Genomic DNA, 20,134 nt, shown 5'->3' with positions numbered 1-20,134 from the left:
AGGCCAACTACACCAAACAAGGGCCTGTGGCTCTGTCTGAGGCCATCTACACCACACCAAGGTCTGTGGCTCTGGCTGAGGCAATCTACAACACAACAGGGCCTGTGCTTCCGGATGTGGACCTGTGCAGCCAGCTTAGGCCACCTACACCACACCAAGGCCTGTGGCTCTGTCTGAGGCCGTCTACACCACACCAGGACCTGTGCTACTGGCTGAGGCCATGGACACCTCTTCAGGGCCTGTGGCTTTGTCTGAGGCCATGTACACCACACCAGGGCCTGTGGCTCTGGATGAGGTCGTCTACAACACACCAAGGACTGTGCTGCTGGATGAGGCAATGTTCATCACACCAGGGCCTGTGCGGCTGGCTGAGGCTATGGACACCACACCAGGGCCTGTGGTGCTGGCTGAGGCCAACTACACCAAACAAGGGCCTGTGGCTCTGTCTGAGGCCATCTACACCACACCAGGGCCAGTGCTTCTGGCTGAGGCCATGGACACCACACCAGGGCCTGTGCTGCTGGCTGAGGCCATGGACACCACACCAGGACCTGTGCTGCTGGCTGAGGCCAACTACACCCCACCAGGGCATGTGGCTCTGTCTGAGGCCATCTACACCACACCAGGGCCAGTGCTTCTGGCTGAGGCCATGGACACCACAACAGGGCCTGTGCTGTTGGCTGAGGCTATGGACACCACACCAGTGCCTGTGGCTCTGGCTGAGGCCATGTACACCACCCCCGGGCCTTTGATGCTGGCTGAGGCCAACTACACCACACCAGGTCCTGTGGCTCTGGCTGAGGCCATTTACACCACACCAGGGCCTGTGTTGCTGATCAAAGGCTAAAATGAGTCCTTTGGTTAGGGTATTAGGCAAGCATGCAGTTACCATTAACACTGTAGTTAAATTGGAGGCTTGTGTTCGTAACTGCGAGTATTGGCCACCTCACTACTTGATATCATAAATTGACGCTTTGTGCTGACGCCAGCAGCTTACGGCCATACCGCCTTGCCAAAGCCCGATCTCGTCTGATCTCGGAAGCTATGCAAGGTTGGGCTTGGTTAGTACTTGGATGGGAGACTGCCTGGGAATACCAGGTGCTGTAAGAATTTGCTTTTCATGTCACTGAGCTGGTTTTGATCCAGAGAAGGAGGGTGTTGGTGTCCATTAATGAGGCCACATTAACGACATTCCTTTTGGCTGTTTTCAGCAATGTCTTGTGCTGCCGGGTGAGGCCATCCGCACCACACCGAGGCCTATTCTGCTAACATAGGTCATCTAAATTACACCAGGGCCTGTGGCCTGCGCTGACGCCGTCTACATTACACCAGGGCCTGTGCTTCTGGCTGAGACCATGGACACCACACCAGGACCTGTGCTGCTGGCTGAGGCTTTGGACACCACCCCATGGCCTGTGGCTCTGGCTGAGGCCATTTACACCACACAGGGCCTGTGCTTCTGGCTGTGGACCTGTGCAGCCAGCTTAGGCCACCTTCACCACACCAGGGCCTGTGCTTCTGGCTGTGGACCTGTGCAGCCAGGTTAGGCCACCTACACCACACCAGGGCCTGTGGCTCTGGCTGAAGCCGTCTACATCACACCAGGTCCTGTGCTTCTGGTTGTGGACCTGTGCAGCCAGGTTAGGCCACCTACACCACGCCAGGGCCTGTGCTTCTGGCTGTGGACCTGTGCAGCCAGCTTAGGCCACCTACACCACACCAGGGCCTGTGGCTCTGGCTGAGGCCGTCTACATCACACCAGGGCCTGTGCTACTGGCTGGGGCCATGGACACCACACCAAGACCTGTGCTGCTGGCTGAAGCTATGGACACCACACCAGGGCATTTGGCTCTGGCTGAGGCCATGAACACCACACCAGGGCCTGTGGCTCTGGCTGAGGCCAGCTACACCACACCACGGCCAGTGCATCTGGCTGAGGCCATGGACACCACACCAGGGCCTGTACTGCTGGCTGTGGACCTGTGCAGCCAGCTTAGGCCACCTACACCACACCATGGCCTGTGGCTCTGGCTGAAGCAGTCTACATCACACCAGGGCCTGTGCTACTGGCTGAGGCCATGCACACCACACAGGGCCTGTGGTGCTGACTGAGGCAACCTACACCACAACAGGGCCTGTGGCTCCTGATGAGGCCATCTACAACACACCAAGGGCCTGTGTCTCTGGCTGAGACCATCTACACCACACCAGGGCCTGTGCCTCTAGCTGAGGCCATGTACACCACACCAGGGCCTGTGCTGCTGGCTGTGGACCTGTGCAGCCAGCTTAGGCCACCTACACCACACCAGGGCCTGTGCTACTGGCTGAGGCCATGGACACCACACCAGGACCTGTGCTGCTGGCTGAGGCTATGGACACCACCCCAGAGCCTTTGGATCTGGCTGAGGCCATGTACACCACACACGGCCTGTGGCTCTGGATGAGGCCGTCTACAACACACCAAGGGCTGTACTACTGGATGAGGCCATGTTTATCACCCCAGGGCCTGTGCTGCTGGCTGAGGCCAACTACACCACACAAGGGCCTGTGTCTCTGGCTGAGATCATCTACACCACACCAGGGCCTGTGCCTCTAGCTGAGGCCATGTACACCACACCAGGGCTTGTGCTGCTGGCTGTGGACCTGTGCAGCCAGCTTAGGCCACCTACACCACACCAGGGCCTGTGCTACTGGCTGAGGCCATTGACACCACACCAAGGCCTGTGCTGCTGGCTGAGGCTATGGACACCACACCAGTGCCTGTGGCTCTGGCTGAGGCCATGTACACCACCCCCGGGCCTTTGATGCTGGCTGAGGTCATGAACACCACACCAGGTCCTGTGGCTCTGGCTGAGGCCATCTACATCACACCAGGGCCAGTGTTTCTGGCTGAGGCGATGGACACCACACCAGGACCTGTGCTGCTGGCTGAGGCCAACTACACCACAACAGGAGCTGTGCTGCTGGCTGAGGTATGGACACCACACCAGGGCCTGTGCTGCTTGCTGTGGGCCTGTAGCTCTGGCTTAGGCCATGAACACCACACCAAGGTCTGTGGCTCTGGCTGAGGCAATCTACAACACAACAGGGCCTGTGCTTCCGGATGTGGACCTGTGCAACCAGCTTAGGACACCTACACCACACCAAGGACTGTGGCTCTGTCTGAGGCCGTCTACACCACACCAGGACCTGTGCTACTGGCTGAGGCCATGGACACCTCTTCAGGGCCTGTGGCTTTGTCTGAGGCCATGGACACCTCTTCAGGGCCTGTGGCTTTGTCTGAGGCCATGTACACCACACCAGGGCCTGTGGCTCTGGATGAGTTCGTCTACAACACACCAAGGACTGTGCTGCTGGATGAGGCAATGTTCATCACACCAGGGCCTGTGCGGCTGGCTGAGGCTATGGACACCACACCAGGGCCTGTGGTGCTGGCCGAGGCCAACTACACCAAACAAGGGCCTGTGGCTCTGTCTGAGGCCATCTACACCACACCAGGGCCAGTGCTTCTGGCTGAGGCCATGGACACCACACCAGGGCCTGTGCTGCTGGCTGAGGCCATGGACACCACACCAGGACCTGTGCTGCTGGCTGAGGCCAACTACACCCCACCAGGGCATGTGGCTCTGTCTGAGGCCATCTACACCACACCAGGGCCAGTGCTTCTGGCTGAGGCCATGGACACCACAACAGGGCCTGTGCTGTTGGCTGAGGCTATGGACACCACACCAGTGCCTGTGGCTCTGGCTGAGGCCATGTACACCACCCCCGGGCCTTTGATGCTGGCTGAGGCCAACTACACCACACCAGGTCCTGTGGCTCTGGCTGAGGCCATTTACACCACACCAGGGCCTGTGTTGCTGATCAAAGGCTAAAATGAGTCCTTTGGTTAGGGTATTAGGCAAGCATGCAGTTACCATTAACACTGTAGTTAAATTGGAGGCTTGTGTTCGTAACTGCGAGTATTGGCCACCTCACTACTTGATACCATAAATTGACGCTTTGTGCTGACGCCAGCAGCTTACGGCCATACCGCCTTGCTAAAGCCTGATCTCGTCTGATCTCGGAAGCTATGCAAGGTTGGGCTTGGTTAGTACTTGGATGGGAGACTGCCTGGGAATACCAGGTGCTGTAAGAATTTGCTTTTCATGTCACTGAGCTGATTTTGATCCAGAGAAGGAGGGTGTTGGTGTCCATTAATGAGGCCACATTAACGACATTCCTTTTGGCTGTTTTCAGCAATGTCTTGTGCTGCCGGGTGAGGCCATCCGCACCACACCGAGGCCTATTCTGCTAACATAGGTCATCTAAATTACACCAGGGCCTGTGGCCTGCGCTGACGCCGTCTACATTACACCAGGGCCTGTGCTTCTGGCTGAGACCATGGACACCACACCAGGACCTGTGCTGCTGGCTGAGGCTTTGGACACCACCCCAGGGCCTGTGGCTCTGGCTGAGGCCATTTACACCACACAGGGCCTGTGCTTCTGGCTGTGGACCTGTGCAGCCAGCTTAGGCCACCTTCACCACACCAGGGCCTGTGCTTCTGGCTGTGGACCTCTGCAGCCAGGTTAGGCCACCTACACCACACCAGGGCCTGTAGCTCTGGCTGAAGCCGTCTACATCACACCAGGTCCTGTGCTTCTGGTTGTGGACCTGTGCAGCCAGCTTAGGCCACCTACACCACGCCAGGGCCTGTGCTTCTGGCTGTGGACCTGTGCAGCCAGCTTAGGCCACCTACACCACACCAGGGCCTGTGGCTCTGGCTGAGGCCGTCTACATCACACCAGGGCCTGTGCTACTGGCTGAGGCCATGGACACCACACCAAGACCTGTGCTGCTGGCTGAAGCTATGGACACCACACCAGGGCATTTGGCTCTGGCTGAGGCCATGAACACCACACCAGGGCCTGTGGCTCTGGCTGAGGCCAGCTACACCACACCACGGCCAGTGCATCTGGCTGAGGCTATGGACACCACACCAGGGCCTGTAGTGCTGGCTGTGGACCTGTGCAGCCAGCTTAGGCCACCTACACCACACCATGGCCTGTGGCTCTGGCTGAAGCAGTCTACATCACACCAGGGCCTGTGCTACTGGCTGAGACCATGCACACCACAAAGGGCCTGTGGTGCTGACTGAGGCAACCTACACCACAACAGGGCCTGTGGCTCCTGATGAGGCCATCTACAACACACCAAGGGCCTGTGTCTCTGGCTGAGACCATCTACACCACACCAGGGCCTGTGCCTCTAGCTGAGGCCATGTACACCACACCAGGGCCTGTGCTGCTGGCTGTGGACCTGTGCAGCCAGCTTAGGCCACCTACACCACACCAGGGCCTGTGCTACTGGCTGAGGCCATGGACACCACACCAGGACCTGTGCTGCTGGCTGAGGCTATGGACACCACCCCAGAGCCTTTGGATCTGGCTGAGGCCATGTACACCACACACGGCCTGTGGCTCTGGATGAGGCCGTCTACAACACACCAAGGGCTGTACTACTGGATGAGGCCATGTTTATCACCCCAGGGCCTGTGCTGCTGGCTGAGGCCAACTACACCACACAAGGGCCTGTGTCTCTGGCTGAGATCATCTACACCACACCAGGGCCTGTGCCTCTAGCTGAGGCCATGTACACCACACCAGGGCTTGTGCTGCTGGCTGTGGACCTGTGCGGCCAGCTTAGGCCACCTACACCACACCAGGGCCTGTGCTGCTGGCTGAGGCTATGGACACCACACCAGTGCCTGTGGCTCTGGCTGAGGCCATGTACACCACCCTCGGGCCTTTGATGCTGGCTGAGGTCATGAACACCACACCAGGTCCTGTGGCTCTGGCTGAGGCCATCTACATCACACCAGGGCCAGTGTTTCTGGCTGAGGCGATGGACACCACACCAGGACCTGTGCTGCTGGCTGAGGCCAACTACACCACACCAGGAGCTGTGCTGCTGGCTGAGCTATGGACACCACACCAGGGCCTGTGCTGCTTGCTGTGGGCCTGTAGCTCTGGCTTAGGCCATGAACACCACACCAAGGTCTGTGGCTCTGGCTGAGGCAATCTACAACACAACATGGCCAGTGCTTCCGGATGTGGACCTGTGCAGCCAGCTTAGGACACCTACACCACACCAAGGCCTGTGGCTCTGTCTGAGGCCGTCTACACCACACCAGGACCTGTGCTACTGGCTGAGGCCATGGACACCTCTTCAGGGCCTGTGGCTTTGTCTGAGGCCATGGACACCTCTTCAGGGCCTGTGGCTTTGTCTGAGGCCATGTACAGCACACCAGGGCCTGTGGCTCTGGATGAGTTCGTCTACAACACACCAAGGACTGTGCTGCTGGATGAGGCAATGTTCATCACACCACGGCCTGTGCGGCTGGCTGAGGCTATGGACACCACACCAGGGCCTGTGGTGCTGGCTGAGGCCAACTACACCAAACAAGGGCCTGTGGCTCTGTCTGAGGCCATCTACACCACACCAGGGCCAGTGCTTCTGGCTGAGGCCATGGACACCACACCAGGGCCTGTGCTTCTGGCTGTGGACCTGTGCAGCCAGCTTAGGCCACCTACACCACACCAGGGCCTGTGCTTCTGGCTGTGGACCTGTGCAGCCAGGTTAGGCCACCTACACCACACCAGGGCCTGTGGCTCTGGCTGAAGCCGTCTACATCACACCAGGTCCTGTGCTTCTGGTTGTGGACCTGTGCAGCCAGGTTAGGCCACCTACACCACGCCAGGGCCTGTGCTTCTGGCTGTGGACCTGTGCAGCCAGCTTAGGCCACCTACACCACACCAGGGCCTGTGGCTCTGGCTGAGGCCGTCTACATCACACCAGGGCCTGTGCTACTGGCTGAGGCCATGGACACCACACCAAGACCTGTGCTGCTGGCTGAAGCTATGGACACCACACCAGGGCATTTGGCTCTGGCTGAGGCCATGAACACCACACCAGGGCCTGTGGCTCTGGCTGAGGCCAGCTACACCACACCACGGCCAGTGCATCTGGCTGAGGCCATGGACACCACACCAGGGCCTGTACTGCTGGCTGTGGACCTGTGCAGCCAGCTTAGGCCACCTACACCACACCATGGCCTGTGGCTCTGGCTGAAGCAGTCTACATTACACCAGGGCCTGTGCTACTGGCTGAGGCCATGCACACCACACAGGGCCTGTGCTGCTGACTGAGGCAACCTACACCACAACAGGGCCTGTGGCTCCTGATGAGGCCATCTACAACACACCAAGGGCCTGTGCCTCTAGCTGAGGCCATGTACACCACACCAGGGCCTGTGCTGCTGGCTGTGGACCTGTGCAGCCAGCTTAGGCCACCTACACCACACCAGGGCCTGTGCTACTGGCTGAGGCCATGGACACCACACCGGGACCTGTGCTGCTGGCTGAGGCTATGGACACCACCCCAGAGCCTTTGGATCTGGCTGAGGCCATGTATACCACACACGGCCTGTGGCTCTGGATGAGGCCGTCTACAACACACCAAGGGCTGTACTACTGGATGAGGCCATGTTTATCACCCCAGGGCCTGTGCTGCTGGCTGAGGCCAACTACACCACACAAGGGCCTTTGTCTCTGGCTGAGATCATCTACACCACACCAGGGCCTGTGCCTCTAGCTGAGGCCATGTACACCACACCAGGGCTTGTGCTGCTGGCTGTGGACATGTGCAGCCAGCTTAGGCCACCTACACCACACCAGGGCTTGTGCTACTGGCTGAGGCCAGGGACACCACACCAAGGCCTGTGCTGCTGGCTGAGGCTAGGGACACCACACCAGTGCCTGTGGCTCTGGCTGAGGCCATTTACACCACCCCCGGGCCTTTGATGCTGGCTGAGGTCATGAACACCACACCAGGTCCTGTGGCTCTGGCTGAGGCCATCTACATCACACCAGGGCCAGTGTTTCTGGCTGAGGCGATGGACACCACACCAGGACCTGTGCTGCTGGCTGAGGCCAACTACACCACAACAGGAGCTGTGCTGCTGGCTGAGCTATGGACACCACACCAGGTCCTGTGCTGCTTGCTGTGGGCCTGTAGCTCTGGCTTAGGCCATGAACACCACACCAAGGTCTGTGGCTCTGGCTGAGGCAATCTACAACACAACAGGGCCTGTGCTTCCGGATGTGGACCTGTGCAGCCAGCTTAGGCCACCTACACCACACCAAGGCCTGTGGCTCTGTCTGAGGCCGTCTACACCACACCAGGACCTGTGCTACTGGCTGAGGCCATGGACACCTCTTCAGGGCCTGTGGCTTTGTCTGAGGCCATGTACACCACACCAGGGCCTGTGGCTCTGGATGAGGTCGTCTACAACACACCAAGGACTGTGCTGCTGGATGAGGCAATGTTCATCACACCAGGGCCTGTGCGGCTGGCTGAGGCTATGGACACCACACCAGGGCCTGTGGTGCTGGCTGAGGCCAACTACACCAAACAAGGGCCTGTGGCTCTGTCTGAGGCCATCTACACCACACCAGGGCCAGTGCTTCTGGCTGAGGCCATGGACACCACACCAGGGCCTGTGCTGCTGGCTGAGGCCATGGACACCACACCAGGACCTGTGCTGCTGGCTGAGGCCAACTACACCCCACCAGGGCATGTGGCTCTGTCTGAGGCCATCTACACCACACCAGGGCCAGTGCTTCTGGCTGAGGCCATGGACACCACAACAGGGCCTGTGCTGTTGGCTGAGGCTATGGACACCACACCAGTGCCTGTGGCTCTGGCTGAGGCCATGTACACCACCCCCGGGCCTTTGATGCTGGCTGAGGCCAACTACACCACACCAGGTCCTGTGGCTCTGGCTGAGGCCATTTACACCACACCAGGGCCTGTGTTGCTGATCAAAGGCTAAAATGAGTCCTTTGGTTAGGGTATTAGGCAAGCATGCAGTTACCATTAACACTGTAGTTAAATTGGAGGCTTGTGTTCGTAACTGCGAGTATTGGCCACCTCACTACTTGATACCATAAATTGACGCTTTGTGCTGACGCCAGCAGCTTACGGCCATACCGCCTTGCCAAAGCCTGATCTCGTCTGATCTCGGAAGCTATGCAAGGTTGGGCTTGGTTAGTACTTGGATGGGAGACTGCCTGGGAATACCAGGTGCTGTAAGAATTTGCTTTTCATGTCACTGAGCTGATTTTGATCCAGAGAAGGAGGGTGTTGGTGTCCATTAATGAGGCCACATTAACGACATTCCTTTTGGCTGTTTTCAGCAATGTCTTGTGCTGCCGGGTGAGGCCATCCGCACCACACCGAGGCCTATTCTGCTAACATAGGTCATCTAAATTACACCAGGGCCTGTGGCCTGCGCTGACGCCGTCTACATTACACCAGGGCCTGTGCTTCTGGCTGAGACCATGGACACCACACCAGGACCTGTGCTGCTGGCTGAGGCTTTGGACACCACCCCATGGCCTGTGGCTCTGGCTGAGGCCATTTACACCACACACGGCCTGTGGCTCTGGATGAGGCCGTCTACAACACACCAAGGGCTGTACTACTGGATGAGGCCATGTTTATCACCCCAGGGCCTGTGCTGCTGGCTGAGGCCAACTACACCACACAAGGGCCTTTGTCTCTGGCTGAGATCATCTACACCACACCAGGGCCTGTGCCTCTAGCTGAGGCCATGTACACCACACCAGGGCTTGTGCTGCTGGCTGTGGACATGTGCAGCCAGCTTAGGCCACCTACACCACACCAGGGCTTGTGCTACTGGCTGAGTCCAGGGACACCACACCAAGGCCTGTGCTGCTGGCTGAGGCTAGGGACACCACACCAGTGCCTGTGGCTCTGGCTGAGGCCATTTACACCACCCCCGGGCCTTTGATGCTGGCTGAGGTCATGAACACCACACCAGGTCCTGTGGCTCTGGCTGAGGCCATCTACATCACACCAGGGCCAGTGTTTCTGGCTGAGGCGATGGACACCACACCAGGACCTGTGCTGCTGGCTGAGGCCAACTACACCACAACAGGAGCTGTGCTGCTGGCTGAGCTATGGACACCACACCAGGTCCTGTGCTGCTTGCTGTGGGCCTGTAGCTCTGGCTTAGGCCATGAACACCACACCAAGGTCTGTGGCTCTGGCTGAGGCAATCTACAACACAACAGGGCCTGTGCTTCCGGATGTGGACCTGTGCAGCCAGCTTAGGCCACCTACACCACACCAAGGCCTGTGGCTCTGTCTGAGGCCGTCTACACCACACCAGGACCTGTGCTACTGGCTGAGGCCATGGACACCTCTTCAGGGCCTGTGGCTTTGTCTGAGGCCATGTACACCACACCAGGGCCTGTGGCTCTGGATGAGGTCGTCTACAACACACCAAGGACTGTGCTGCTGGATGAGGCAATGTTCATCACACCAGGGCCTGTGCGGCTGGCTGAGGCTATGGACACCACACCAGGGCCTGTGGTGCTGGCTGAGGCCAACTACACCAAACAAGGGCCTGTGGCTCTGTCTGAGGCCATCTACACCACACCAGGGCCAGTGCTTCTGGCTGAGGCCATGGACACCACACCAGGGCCTGTGCTGCTGGCTGAGGCCATGGACACCACACCAGGACCTGTGCTGCTGGCTGAGGCCAACTACACCCCACCAGGGCATGTGGCTCTGTCTGAGGCCATCTACACCACACCAGGGCCAGTGCTTCTGGCTGAGGCCATGGACACCACAACAGGGCCTGTGCTGTTGGCTGAGGCTATGGACACCACACCAGTGCCTGTGGCTCTGGCTGAGGCCATGTACACCACCCCCGGGCCTTTGATGCTGGCTGAGGCCAACTACACCACACCAGGTCCTGTGGCTCTGGCTGAGGCCATTTACACCACACCAGGGCCTGTGTTGCTGATCAAAGGCTAAAATGAGTCCTTTGGTTAGGGTATTAGGCAAGCATGCAGTTACCATTAACACTGTAGTTAAATTGGAGGCTTGTGTTCGTAACTGCGAGTATTGGCCACCTCACTACTTGATACCATAAATTGACGCTTTGTGCTGACGCCAGCAGCTTACGGCCATACCGCCTTGCCAAAGCCTGATCTCGTCTGATCTCGGAAGCTATGCAAGGTTGGGCTTGGTTAGTACTTGGATGGGAGACTGCCTGGGAATACCAGGTGCTGTAAGAATTTGCTTTTCATGTCACTGAGCTGATTTTGATCCAGAGAAGGAGGGTGTTGGTGTCCATTAATGAGGCCACATTAACGACATTCCTTTTGGCTGTTTTCAGCAATGTCTTGTGCTGCCGGGTGAGGCCATCCGCACCACACCGAAGCCTATTCTGCTAACATAGGTCATCTAAATTACACCAGGGCCTGTGGCCTGCGCTGACGCCGTCTACATTACACCAGGGCCTGTGCTTCTGGCTGAGACCATGGACACCACACCAGGACCTGTGCTGCTGGCTGAGGCTTTGGACACCACCCCAGGGCCTGTGGCTCTGGCTGAGGCCATTTACACCACACAGGGCCTGTGCTTCTGGCTGTGGACCTGTGCAGCCAGCTTAGGCCACCTACACCACACCAGGGCCTGTGGCTCTGGCTGAAGCCGTCTACATCACACCAGGTCCTGTGCTTCTGGTTGTGGACCTGTGCAGCCAGGTTAGGCCACCTACACCACGCCAGGGCCTGTGCTTCTGGTTGTGGACCTGTGCAGCCAGCTTAGGCCACCTACACCACACCAGGGCCTGTGGCTCTGGCTGAGGCCGTCTACATCACACCAGGGCCTGTGCTACTGGCTGAGGCCATGGACACCACACCAAGACCTGTGCTGCTGGCTGAAGCTATGGACACCACACCAGGGCATTTGGCTCTGGCTGAGGCCATGAACACCACACCAGGGCCTGTGGCTCTGGCTGAGGCCAGCTACACCACACCACGGCCAGTGCATCTGGCTGAGGCCATGGACACCACCCCATGGCCTGTGGCTCTGGCTGAGGCCATTTACACCACACCAGGACCTGTGCTGCTGGCTGAGGCTTTGGACACCACCCCATGGCCTGTGGCTCTGGCTGAGGCCATTTACACCACACAGGGCCTGTGCTTCTGGCTGTGGACCTGTGCAGCCAGCTTAGGCCACCTTCACCACACCAGGGCCTGTGCTTCTGGCTGTGGACCTGTGCAGCCAGGTTAGGCCACCTACACCACACCAGGGCCTGTGGCTCTGGCTGAAGCCGTCTACATCACACCAGGTCCTGTGCTTCTGGTTGTGGACCTGTGCAGCCAGGTTAGGCCACCTACACCACGCCAGGGCCTGTGCTTCTGGCTGTGGACCTGTGCAGCCAGCTTAGGCCACCTACACCACACCAGGGCCTGTGGCTCTGGCTGAGGCCGTCTACATCACACCAGGGCCTGTGCTACTGGCTGAGGCCATGGACACCACACCAAGACCTGTGCTGCTGGCTGAAGCTATGGACACCACACCAGGGCATTTGGCTCTGGCTGAGGCCATGAACACCACACCAGGGCCTGTGGCTCTGGCTGAGGCCAGCTACACCACACCACGGCCAGTGCATCTGGCTGAGGCCATGGACACCACCCCATGGCCTGTGGCTCTGGCTGAGGCCATTTACACCACACCAGGACCTGTGCTGCTGGCTGAGGCTTTGGACACCACCCCATGGCCTGTGGCTCTGGCTGAGGCCATTTACACCACACAGGGCCTGTGCTTCTGGCTGTGGACCTGTGCAGCCAGCTTAGGCCACCTTCACCACACCAGGGCCTGTGCTTCTGGCTGTGGACCTGTGCAGCCAGGTTAGGCCACCTACACCACACCAGGGCCTGTGGCTCTGGCTGAAGCCGTCTACATCACACCAGGTCCTGTGCTTCTGGTTGTGGACCTGTGCAGCCAGGTTAGGCCACCTACACCACGCCAGGGCCTGTGCTTCTGGCTGTGGACCTGTGCAGCCAGCTTAGGCCACCTACACCACACCAGGGCCTGTGGCTCTGGCTGAGGCCGTCTACATCACACCAGGGCCTGTGCTACTGGCTGAGGCCATGGACACCACACCAAGACCTGTGCTGCTGGCTGAAGCTATGGACACCACACCAGGGCATTTGGCTCTGGCTGAGGCCATGAACACCACACCAGGGCCTGTGGCTCTGGCTGAGGCCAGCTACACCACACCACGGCCAGTGCATCTGGCTGAGGCCATGGACACCACACCAGGGCCTGTACTGCTGGCTGTGGACCTGTGCAGCCAGCTTAGGCCACCTACACCACACCATGGCCTGTGGCTCTGGCTGAAGCAGTCTACATCACACCAGGGCCTGTGCTACTGGCTGAGGCCATGCACACCACACAGGGCCTGTGCTGCTGACTGAGGCAACCTACACCACAACAGGGCCTGTGGCTCCTGATGAGGCCATCTACAACACACCAAGGGCCTGTGCCTCTAGCTGAGGCCATGTACACCACACCAGGGCCTGTGCTGCTGGCTGTGGACCTGTGCAGCCAGCTTAGGCCACCTACACCACACCAGGGCCTGTGCTACTGGCTGAGGCCATGGACACCACACCGGGACCTGTGCTGCTGGCTGAGGCTATGGACACCACCCCAGAGCCTTTGGATCTGGCTGAGGCCATGTATACCACACACGGCCTGTGGCTCTGGATGAGGCCGTCTACAACACACCAAGGGCTGTACTACTGGATGAGGCCATGTTTATCACCCCAGGGCCTGTGCTGCTGGCTGAGGCCAACTACACCACACAAGGGCCTTTGTCTCTGGCTGAGATCATCTACACCACACCAGGGCCTGTGCCTCTAGCTGAGGCCATGTACACCACACCAGGGCTTGTGCTGCTGGCTGTGGACATGTGCAGCCAGCTTAGGCCACCTACACCACACCAGGGCTTGTGCTACTGGCTGAGGCCAGGGACACCACACCAAGGCCTGTGCTGCTGGCTGAGGCTAGGGACACCACACCAGTGCCTGTGGCTCTGGCTGAGGCCATTTACACCACCCCCGGGCCTTTGATGCTGGCTGAGGTCATGAACACCACACCAGGTCCTGTGGCTCTGGCTGAGGCCATCTACATCACACCAGGGCCAGTGTTTCTGGCTGAGGCGATGGACACCACACCAGGACCTGTGCTGCTGGCTGAGGCCAACTACACCACAACAGGAGCTGTGCTGCTGGCTGAGCTATGGACACCACACCAGGGCCTGTGCTGCTTGCTGTGGGCCTGTAGCTCTGGCTTAGGCCATGAACACCACACCAAGGTCTGTGGCTCTGGCTGAGGCAATCTACAACACAACAGGGCCTGTGCTTCCGGATGTGGACCTGTGCAGCCAGCTTAGGCCACCTACACCACACCAAGGCCTGTGGCTCTGTCTGAGGCCGTCTACACCACACCAGGACCTGTGCTACTGGCTGAGGCCATGGACACCTCTTCAGGGCCTGTGGCTTTGTCTGAGGCCATGTACACCACACCAGGGCCTGTGGCTCTGGATGAGGTCGTCTACAACACACCAAGGACTGTGCTGCTGGATGAGGCAATGTTCATCACACCAGGGCCTGTGCGGCTGGCTGAGGCTATGGACACCACACCAGGGCCTGTGGTGCTGGCTGAGGCCAACTACACCAAACAAGGGCCTGTGGCTCTGTCTGAGGCCATCTACACCACACCAGGGCCAGTGCTTCTGGCTGAGGCCATGGACACCACACCAGGGCCTGTGCTGCTGGCTGAGGCCATGGACACCACACCAGGACCTGTGCTGCTGGCTGAGGCCAACTACACCCCACCAGGGCATGTGGCTCTGTCTGAGGCCATCTACACCACACCAGGGCCAGTGCTTCTGGCTGAGGCCATGGACACCACAACAGGGCCTGTGCTGTTGGCTGAGGCTATGGACACCACACCAGTGCCTGTGGCTCTGGCTGAGGCCATGTACACCACCCCCGGGCCTTTGATGCTGGCTGAGGCCAACTACACCACACCAGGTCCTGTGGCTCTGGCTGAGGCCATTTACACCACACCAGGGCCTGTGTTGCTGATCAAAGGCTAAAATGAGTCCTTTGGTTAGGGTATTAGGCAAGCATGCAGTTACCATTAACACTGTAGTTAAATTGGAGGCTTGTGTTCGTAACTGCGAGTATTGGCCACCTCACTACTTGATACCATAAATTGACGCTTTGTGCTGACGCCAGCAGCTTACGGCCATACCGCCTTGCCAAAGCCTGATCTCGTCTGATCTCGGAAGCTATGCAAGGTTGGGCTTGGTTAGTACTTGGATGGGAGACTGCCTGGGAATACCAGGTGCTGTAAGAATTTGCTTTTCATGTCACTGAGCTGATTTTGATCCAGAGAAGGAGGGTGTTGGTGTCCATTAATGAGGCCACATTAACGACATTCCTTTTGGCTGTTTTCAGCAATGTCTTGTGCTGCCGGGTGAGGCCATCCGCACCACACCGAGGCCTATTCTGCTAACATAGGTCATCTAAATTACACCAGGGCCTGTGGCCTGCGCTGACGCCGTCTACATTACACCAGGGCCTGTGCTTCTGGCTGAGACCATGGACACCACACCAGGACCTGTGCTGCTGGCTGAGGCTTTGGACACCACCCCATGGCCTGTGGCTCTGGCTGAGGCCATTTACACCACACACGGCCTGTGGCTCTGGATGAGGCCGTCTACAACACACCAAGGGCTGTACTACTGGATGAGGCCATGTTTATCACCCCAGGGCCTGTGCTGCTGGCTGAGGCCAACTACACCACACAAGGGCCTTTGTCTCTGGCTGAGATCATCTACACCACACCAGGGCCTGTGCCTCTAGCTGAGGCCATGTACACCACACCAGGGCTTGTGCTGCTGGCTGTGGACATGTGCAGCCAGCTTAGGCCACCTACACCACACCAGGGCTTGTGCTACTGGCTGAGTCCAGGGACACCACACCAAGGCCTGTGCTGCTGGCTGAGGCTAGGGACACCACACCAGTGCCTGTGGCTCTGGCTGAGGCCATTTACACCACCCCCGGGCCTTTGATGCTGGCTGAGGTCATGAACACCACACCAGGTCCTGTGGCTCTGGCTGAGGCCATCTACATCACACCAGGGCCAGTGTTTCTGGCTGAGGCGATGGACACCACACCAGGACCTGTGCTGCTGGCTGAGGCCAACTACACCACAACAGGAGCTGTGCTGCTGGCTGAGCTATGGACACCACACCAGGTCCTGTGCTGCTTGCTGTGGGCCTGTAGCTCTGGCTTAGGCCATGAACACCACACCAAGGTCTGTGGCTCTGGCTGAGGCAATCTACAACACAACAGGGCCTGTGCTTCCGGATGTGGACCTGTGCAGCCAGCTTAGGCCACCTACACCACACCAAGGCCTGTGGCTCTGTCTGAGGCCGTCTACACCACACCAGGACCTGTGCTACTGGCTGAGGCCATGGACACCTCTTCAGGGCCTGTGGCTTTGTCTGAGGCCATGTACACCACACCAGGGCCTGTGGCTCTGGATGAGGTCGTCTACAACACACCAAGGACTGTGCTGCTGGATGAGGCAATGTTCATCACACCAGGGCCTGTGCGGCTGGCTGAGGCTATGGACACCACACCAGGGCCTGTGGTGCTGGCTGAGGCCAACTACACCAAACAAGGGCCTGTGGCTCTGTCTGAGGCCATCTACACCACACCAGGGCCAGTGCTTCTGGCTGAGGCCATGGACACCACACCAGGGCCTGTGCTGCTGGCTGAGGCCATGGACACCACACCAGGACCTGTGCTGCTGGCTGAGGCCAACTACACCCCACCAGGGCATGTGGCTCTGTCTGAGGCCATCTACACCACACCAGGGCCAGTGCTTCTGGCTGAGGCCATGGACACCACAACAGGGCCTGTGCTGTTGGCTGAGGCTATGGACACCACACCAGTGCCTGTGGCTCTGGCTGAGGCCATGTACACCACCCCCGGGCCTTTGATGCTGGCTGAGGCCAACTACACCACACCAGGTCCTGTGGCTCTGGCTGAGGCCATTTACACCACACCAGGGCCTGTGTTGCTGATCAAAGGCTAAAATGAGTCCTTTGGTTAGGGTATTAGGCAAGCATGCAGTTACCATTAACACTGTAGTTAAATTGGAGGCTTGTGTTCGTAACTGCGAGTATTGGCCACCTCACTACTTGATACCATAAATTGACGCTTTGTGCTGACGCCAGCAGCTTACGGCCATACCGCCTTGCCAAAGCCTGATCTCGTCTGATCTCGGAAGCTATGCAAGGTTGGGCTTGGTTAGTACTTGGATGGGAGACTGCCTGGGAATACCAGGTGCTGTAAGAATTTGCTTTTCATGTCACTGAGCTGATTTTGATCCAGAGAAGGAGGGTGTTGGTGTCCATTAATGAGGCCACATTAACGACATTCCTTTTGGCTGTTTTCAGCAATGTCTTGTGCTGCCGGGTGAGGCCATCCGCACCACACCGAAGCCTATTCTGCTAACATAGGTCATCTAAATTACACCAGGGCCTGTGGCCTGCGCTGACGCCGTCTACATTACACCAGGGCCTGTGCTTCTGGCTGAGACCATGGACACCACACCAGGACCTGTGCTGCTGGCTGAGGCTTTGGACACCACCCCAGGGCCTGTGGCTCTGGCTGAGGCCATTTACACCACACAGGGCCTGTGCTTCTGGCTGTGGACCTGTGCAGCCAGCTTAGGCCACCTACACCACACCAGGGCCTGTGGCTCTGGCTGAAGCCGTCTACATCACACCAGGTCCTGTGCTTCTGGTTGTGGACCTGTGCAGCCAGGTTAGGCCACCTACACCACGCCAGGGCCTGTGCTTCTGGTTGTGGACCTGTGCAGCCAGCTTAGGCCACCTACACCACACCAGGGCCTGTGGCTCTGGCTGAGGCCGTCTACATCACACCAGGGCCTGTGCTACTGGCTGAGGCCATGGACACCACACCAAGACCTGTGCTGCTGGCTGAAGCTATGGACACCACACCAGGGCATTTGGCTCTGGCTGAGGCCATGAACACCACACCAGGGCCTGTGGCTCTGGCTGAGGCCAGCTACACCACACCACGGCCAGTGCATCTGGCTGAGGCCATGGACACCACCCCATGGCCTGTGGCTCTGGCTGAGGCCATTTACACCACACCAGGACCTGTGCTGCTGGCTGAGGCTTTGGACACCACCCCATGGCCTGTGGCTCTGGCTGAGGCCATTTACACCACACAGGGCCTGTGCTTCTGGCTGTGGACCTGTGCAGCCAGCTTAGGCCACCTTCACCACACCAGGGCCTGTGCTTCTGGCTGTGGACCTGTGCAGCCAGGTTAGGCCACCTACACCACACCAGGGCCTGTGGCTCTGGCTGAAGCCGTCTACATCACACCAGGTCCTGTGCTTCTGGTTGTGGACCTGTGCAGCCAGGTTAGGCCACCTACACCACGCCAGGGCCTGTGCTTCTGGCTGTGGACCTGTGCAGCCAGCTTAGGCCACCTACACCACACCAGGGTCCTGTGGCTCTGGCTGAGGCCGTCTACATCACACCAGGGCCTGTGCTACTGGCTGAGGCCATGGACACCACACCAAGACCTGTGCTGCTGGCTGAAGCTATGGACACCACACCAGGGCATTTGGCTCTGGCTGAGGCCATGAACACCACACCAGGGCCTGTGGCTCTGGCTGAGGCCAGCTACACCACACCACGGCCAGTGCATCTGGTTGAGGCCATGGACACCACACCAGGGCCTGTACTGCTGGCTGTGGACCTGTGCAGCCAGCTTAGGCCACCTACACCACACCATGGCCTGTGGCTCTGGCTGAAGCAGTCTACATCACACCAGGGCCTGTGCTACTGGCTGAGGCCATGCACACCACACAGGGCCTGTGGTGCTGACTGAGGCAACCTACACCACAACAGGGCCTGTGGCTCCTGATGAGGCCATCTACAACACACCAAGGGCCTGTGTCTCTGGCTGAGACCATCTACACCACACCAGGGCCTGTGCCTCTAGCTGAGGCCATGTACACCACACCAGGGCCTGTGCTGCTGGCTGTGGACCTGTGCAGCCAGCTTAGGCCACCTACACCACACCAGGGCCTGTGCTACTGGCTGAGGCCATGGACACCACACCAGGACCTGTGCTGCTGGCTGAGGCTATGGACACCACCCCAGAGCCTTTGGATCTGGCTGAGGCCATGTACACCACACACGGCCTGTGGCTCTGGATGAGGCCGTCTACAACACACCAAGGGCTGTACTACTGGATGAGGCCATGTTTATCACCCCAGGGCCTGTGCTGCTGGCTGAGGCCAACTACACCACACAAGGGCCTGTGTCTCTGGCTGAGATCATCTACACCACACCAGGGCCTGTGCCTCTAGCTGAGGCCATGTACACCACACCAGGGCTTGTGCTGCTGGCTGTGGACCTGTGCGGCCAGCTTAGGCCACCTACACCACACCAGGGCCTGTGCTACTGGCTGAGGCTATGGACACCACACCAGTGCCTGTGGCTCTGGCTGAGGCCATGTACACCACCCCCGAGCCTTTGATGCTGGCTGAGGTCATGAACACCACACCAGGTCCTGTGGCTCTGGCTGAGGCCATCTACATCACACCAGGGCCAGTGTTTCTGGCTGAGGCGATGGACACCACACCAGGACCTGTGCTGCTGGCTGAGGCCAACTACACCACACCAGGAGCTGTGCTGCTGGCTGAGCTATGGACACCACACCAGGGCCTGTGCTGCTTGCTGTGGGCCTGTAGCTCTGGATTAGGCCATGAACACCACACCAAAGTCTGTGGCTCTGGCTGAGGCAATCTACAACACAACATGGCCAGTGCTTCCGGATGTGGACCTGTGCAGCCAGCTTAGGACACCTACACCACACCAAGGCCTGTGGCTCTGTCTGAGGCCGTCTACACCACACCAGGACCTGTGCTACTGGCTGAGGCCATGGACACCTCTTCAGGGCCTGTGGCTTTGTCTGAGGCCATGGACACCTCTTCAGGGCCTGTGGCTTTGTCTGAGGCCATGTACAGCACACCAGGGCCTGTGGCTCTGGATGAGTTCGTCTACAACACACCAAGGACTGTGCTGCTGGATTAGGCAATGTTCATCACACCAGGGCCTGTGCGGCTGGCTGAGGCTATCTACACC

At 59.0% G+C, this 20,134-nt stretch overlaps 6 pseudogenes; all 6 read left to right on the top strand.

Moving 5' to 3' along the window:
* The first annotated feature begins 991 nt into the window (after nucleotides 1-991).
* Nucleotides 992-1,110, top strand: LOC134629892 (5S ribosomal RNA; annotated as a pseudogene).
* Nucleotides 1,111-4,019: 2,909 nt separating this feature from the next.
* Nucleotides 4,020-4,138, top strand: LOC134629935 (5S ribosomal RNA; annotated as a pseudogene).
* Nucleotides 4,139-9,019: 4,881 nt separating this feature from the next.
* On the top strand, nucleotides 9,020-9,138 carry LOC134629998 (5S ribosomal RNA; annotated as a pseudogene).
* Nucleotides 9,139-11,031: 1,893 nt separating this feature from the next.
* Nucleotides 11,032-11,150, top strand: LOC134629997 (5S ribosomal RNA; annotated as a pseudogene).
* A 4,022-nt stretch (nucleotides 11,151-15,172) lies between these two features.
* Nucleotides 15,173-15,291, top strand: LOC134629996 (5S ribosomal RNA; annotated as a pseudogene).
* A 1,893-nt stretch (nucleotides 15,292-17,184) lies between these two features.
* LOC134629995 (5S ribosomal RNA) lies at nucleotides 17,185-17,303 on the top strand (annotated as a pseudogene).
* The last annotated feature ends 2,831 nt before the right edge of the window (nucleotides 17,304-20,134 follow it).

This window comes from Pelmatolapia mariae, linkage group LG6 (assembly GCF_036321145.2).
Source record: "Pelmatolapia mariae isolate MD_Pm_ZW linkage group LG6, Pm_UMD_F_2, whole genome shotgun sequence".
Lineage (NCBI taxonomy): Eukaryota > Metazoa > Chordata > Actinopteri > Cichliformes > Cichlidae > Pelmatolapia > Pelmatolapia mariae.
This window is presented reverse-complemented; position numbering and strand designations above follow the sequence as displayed.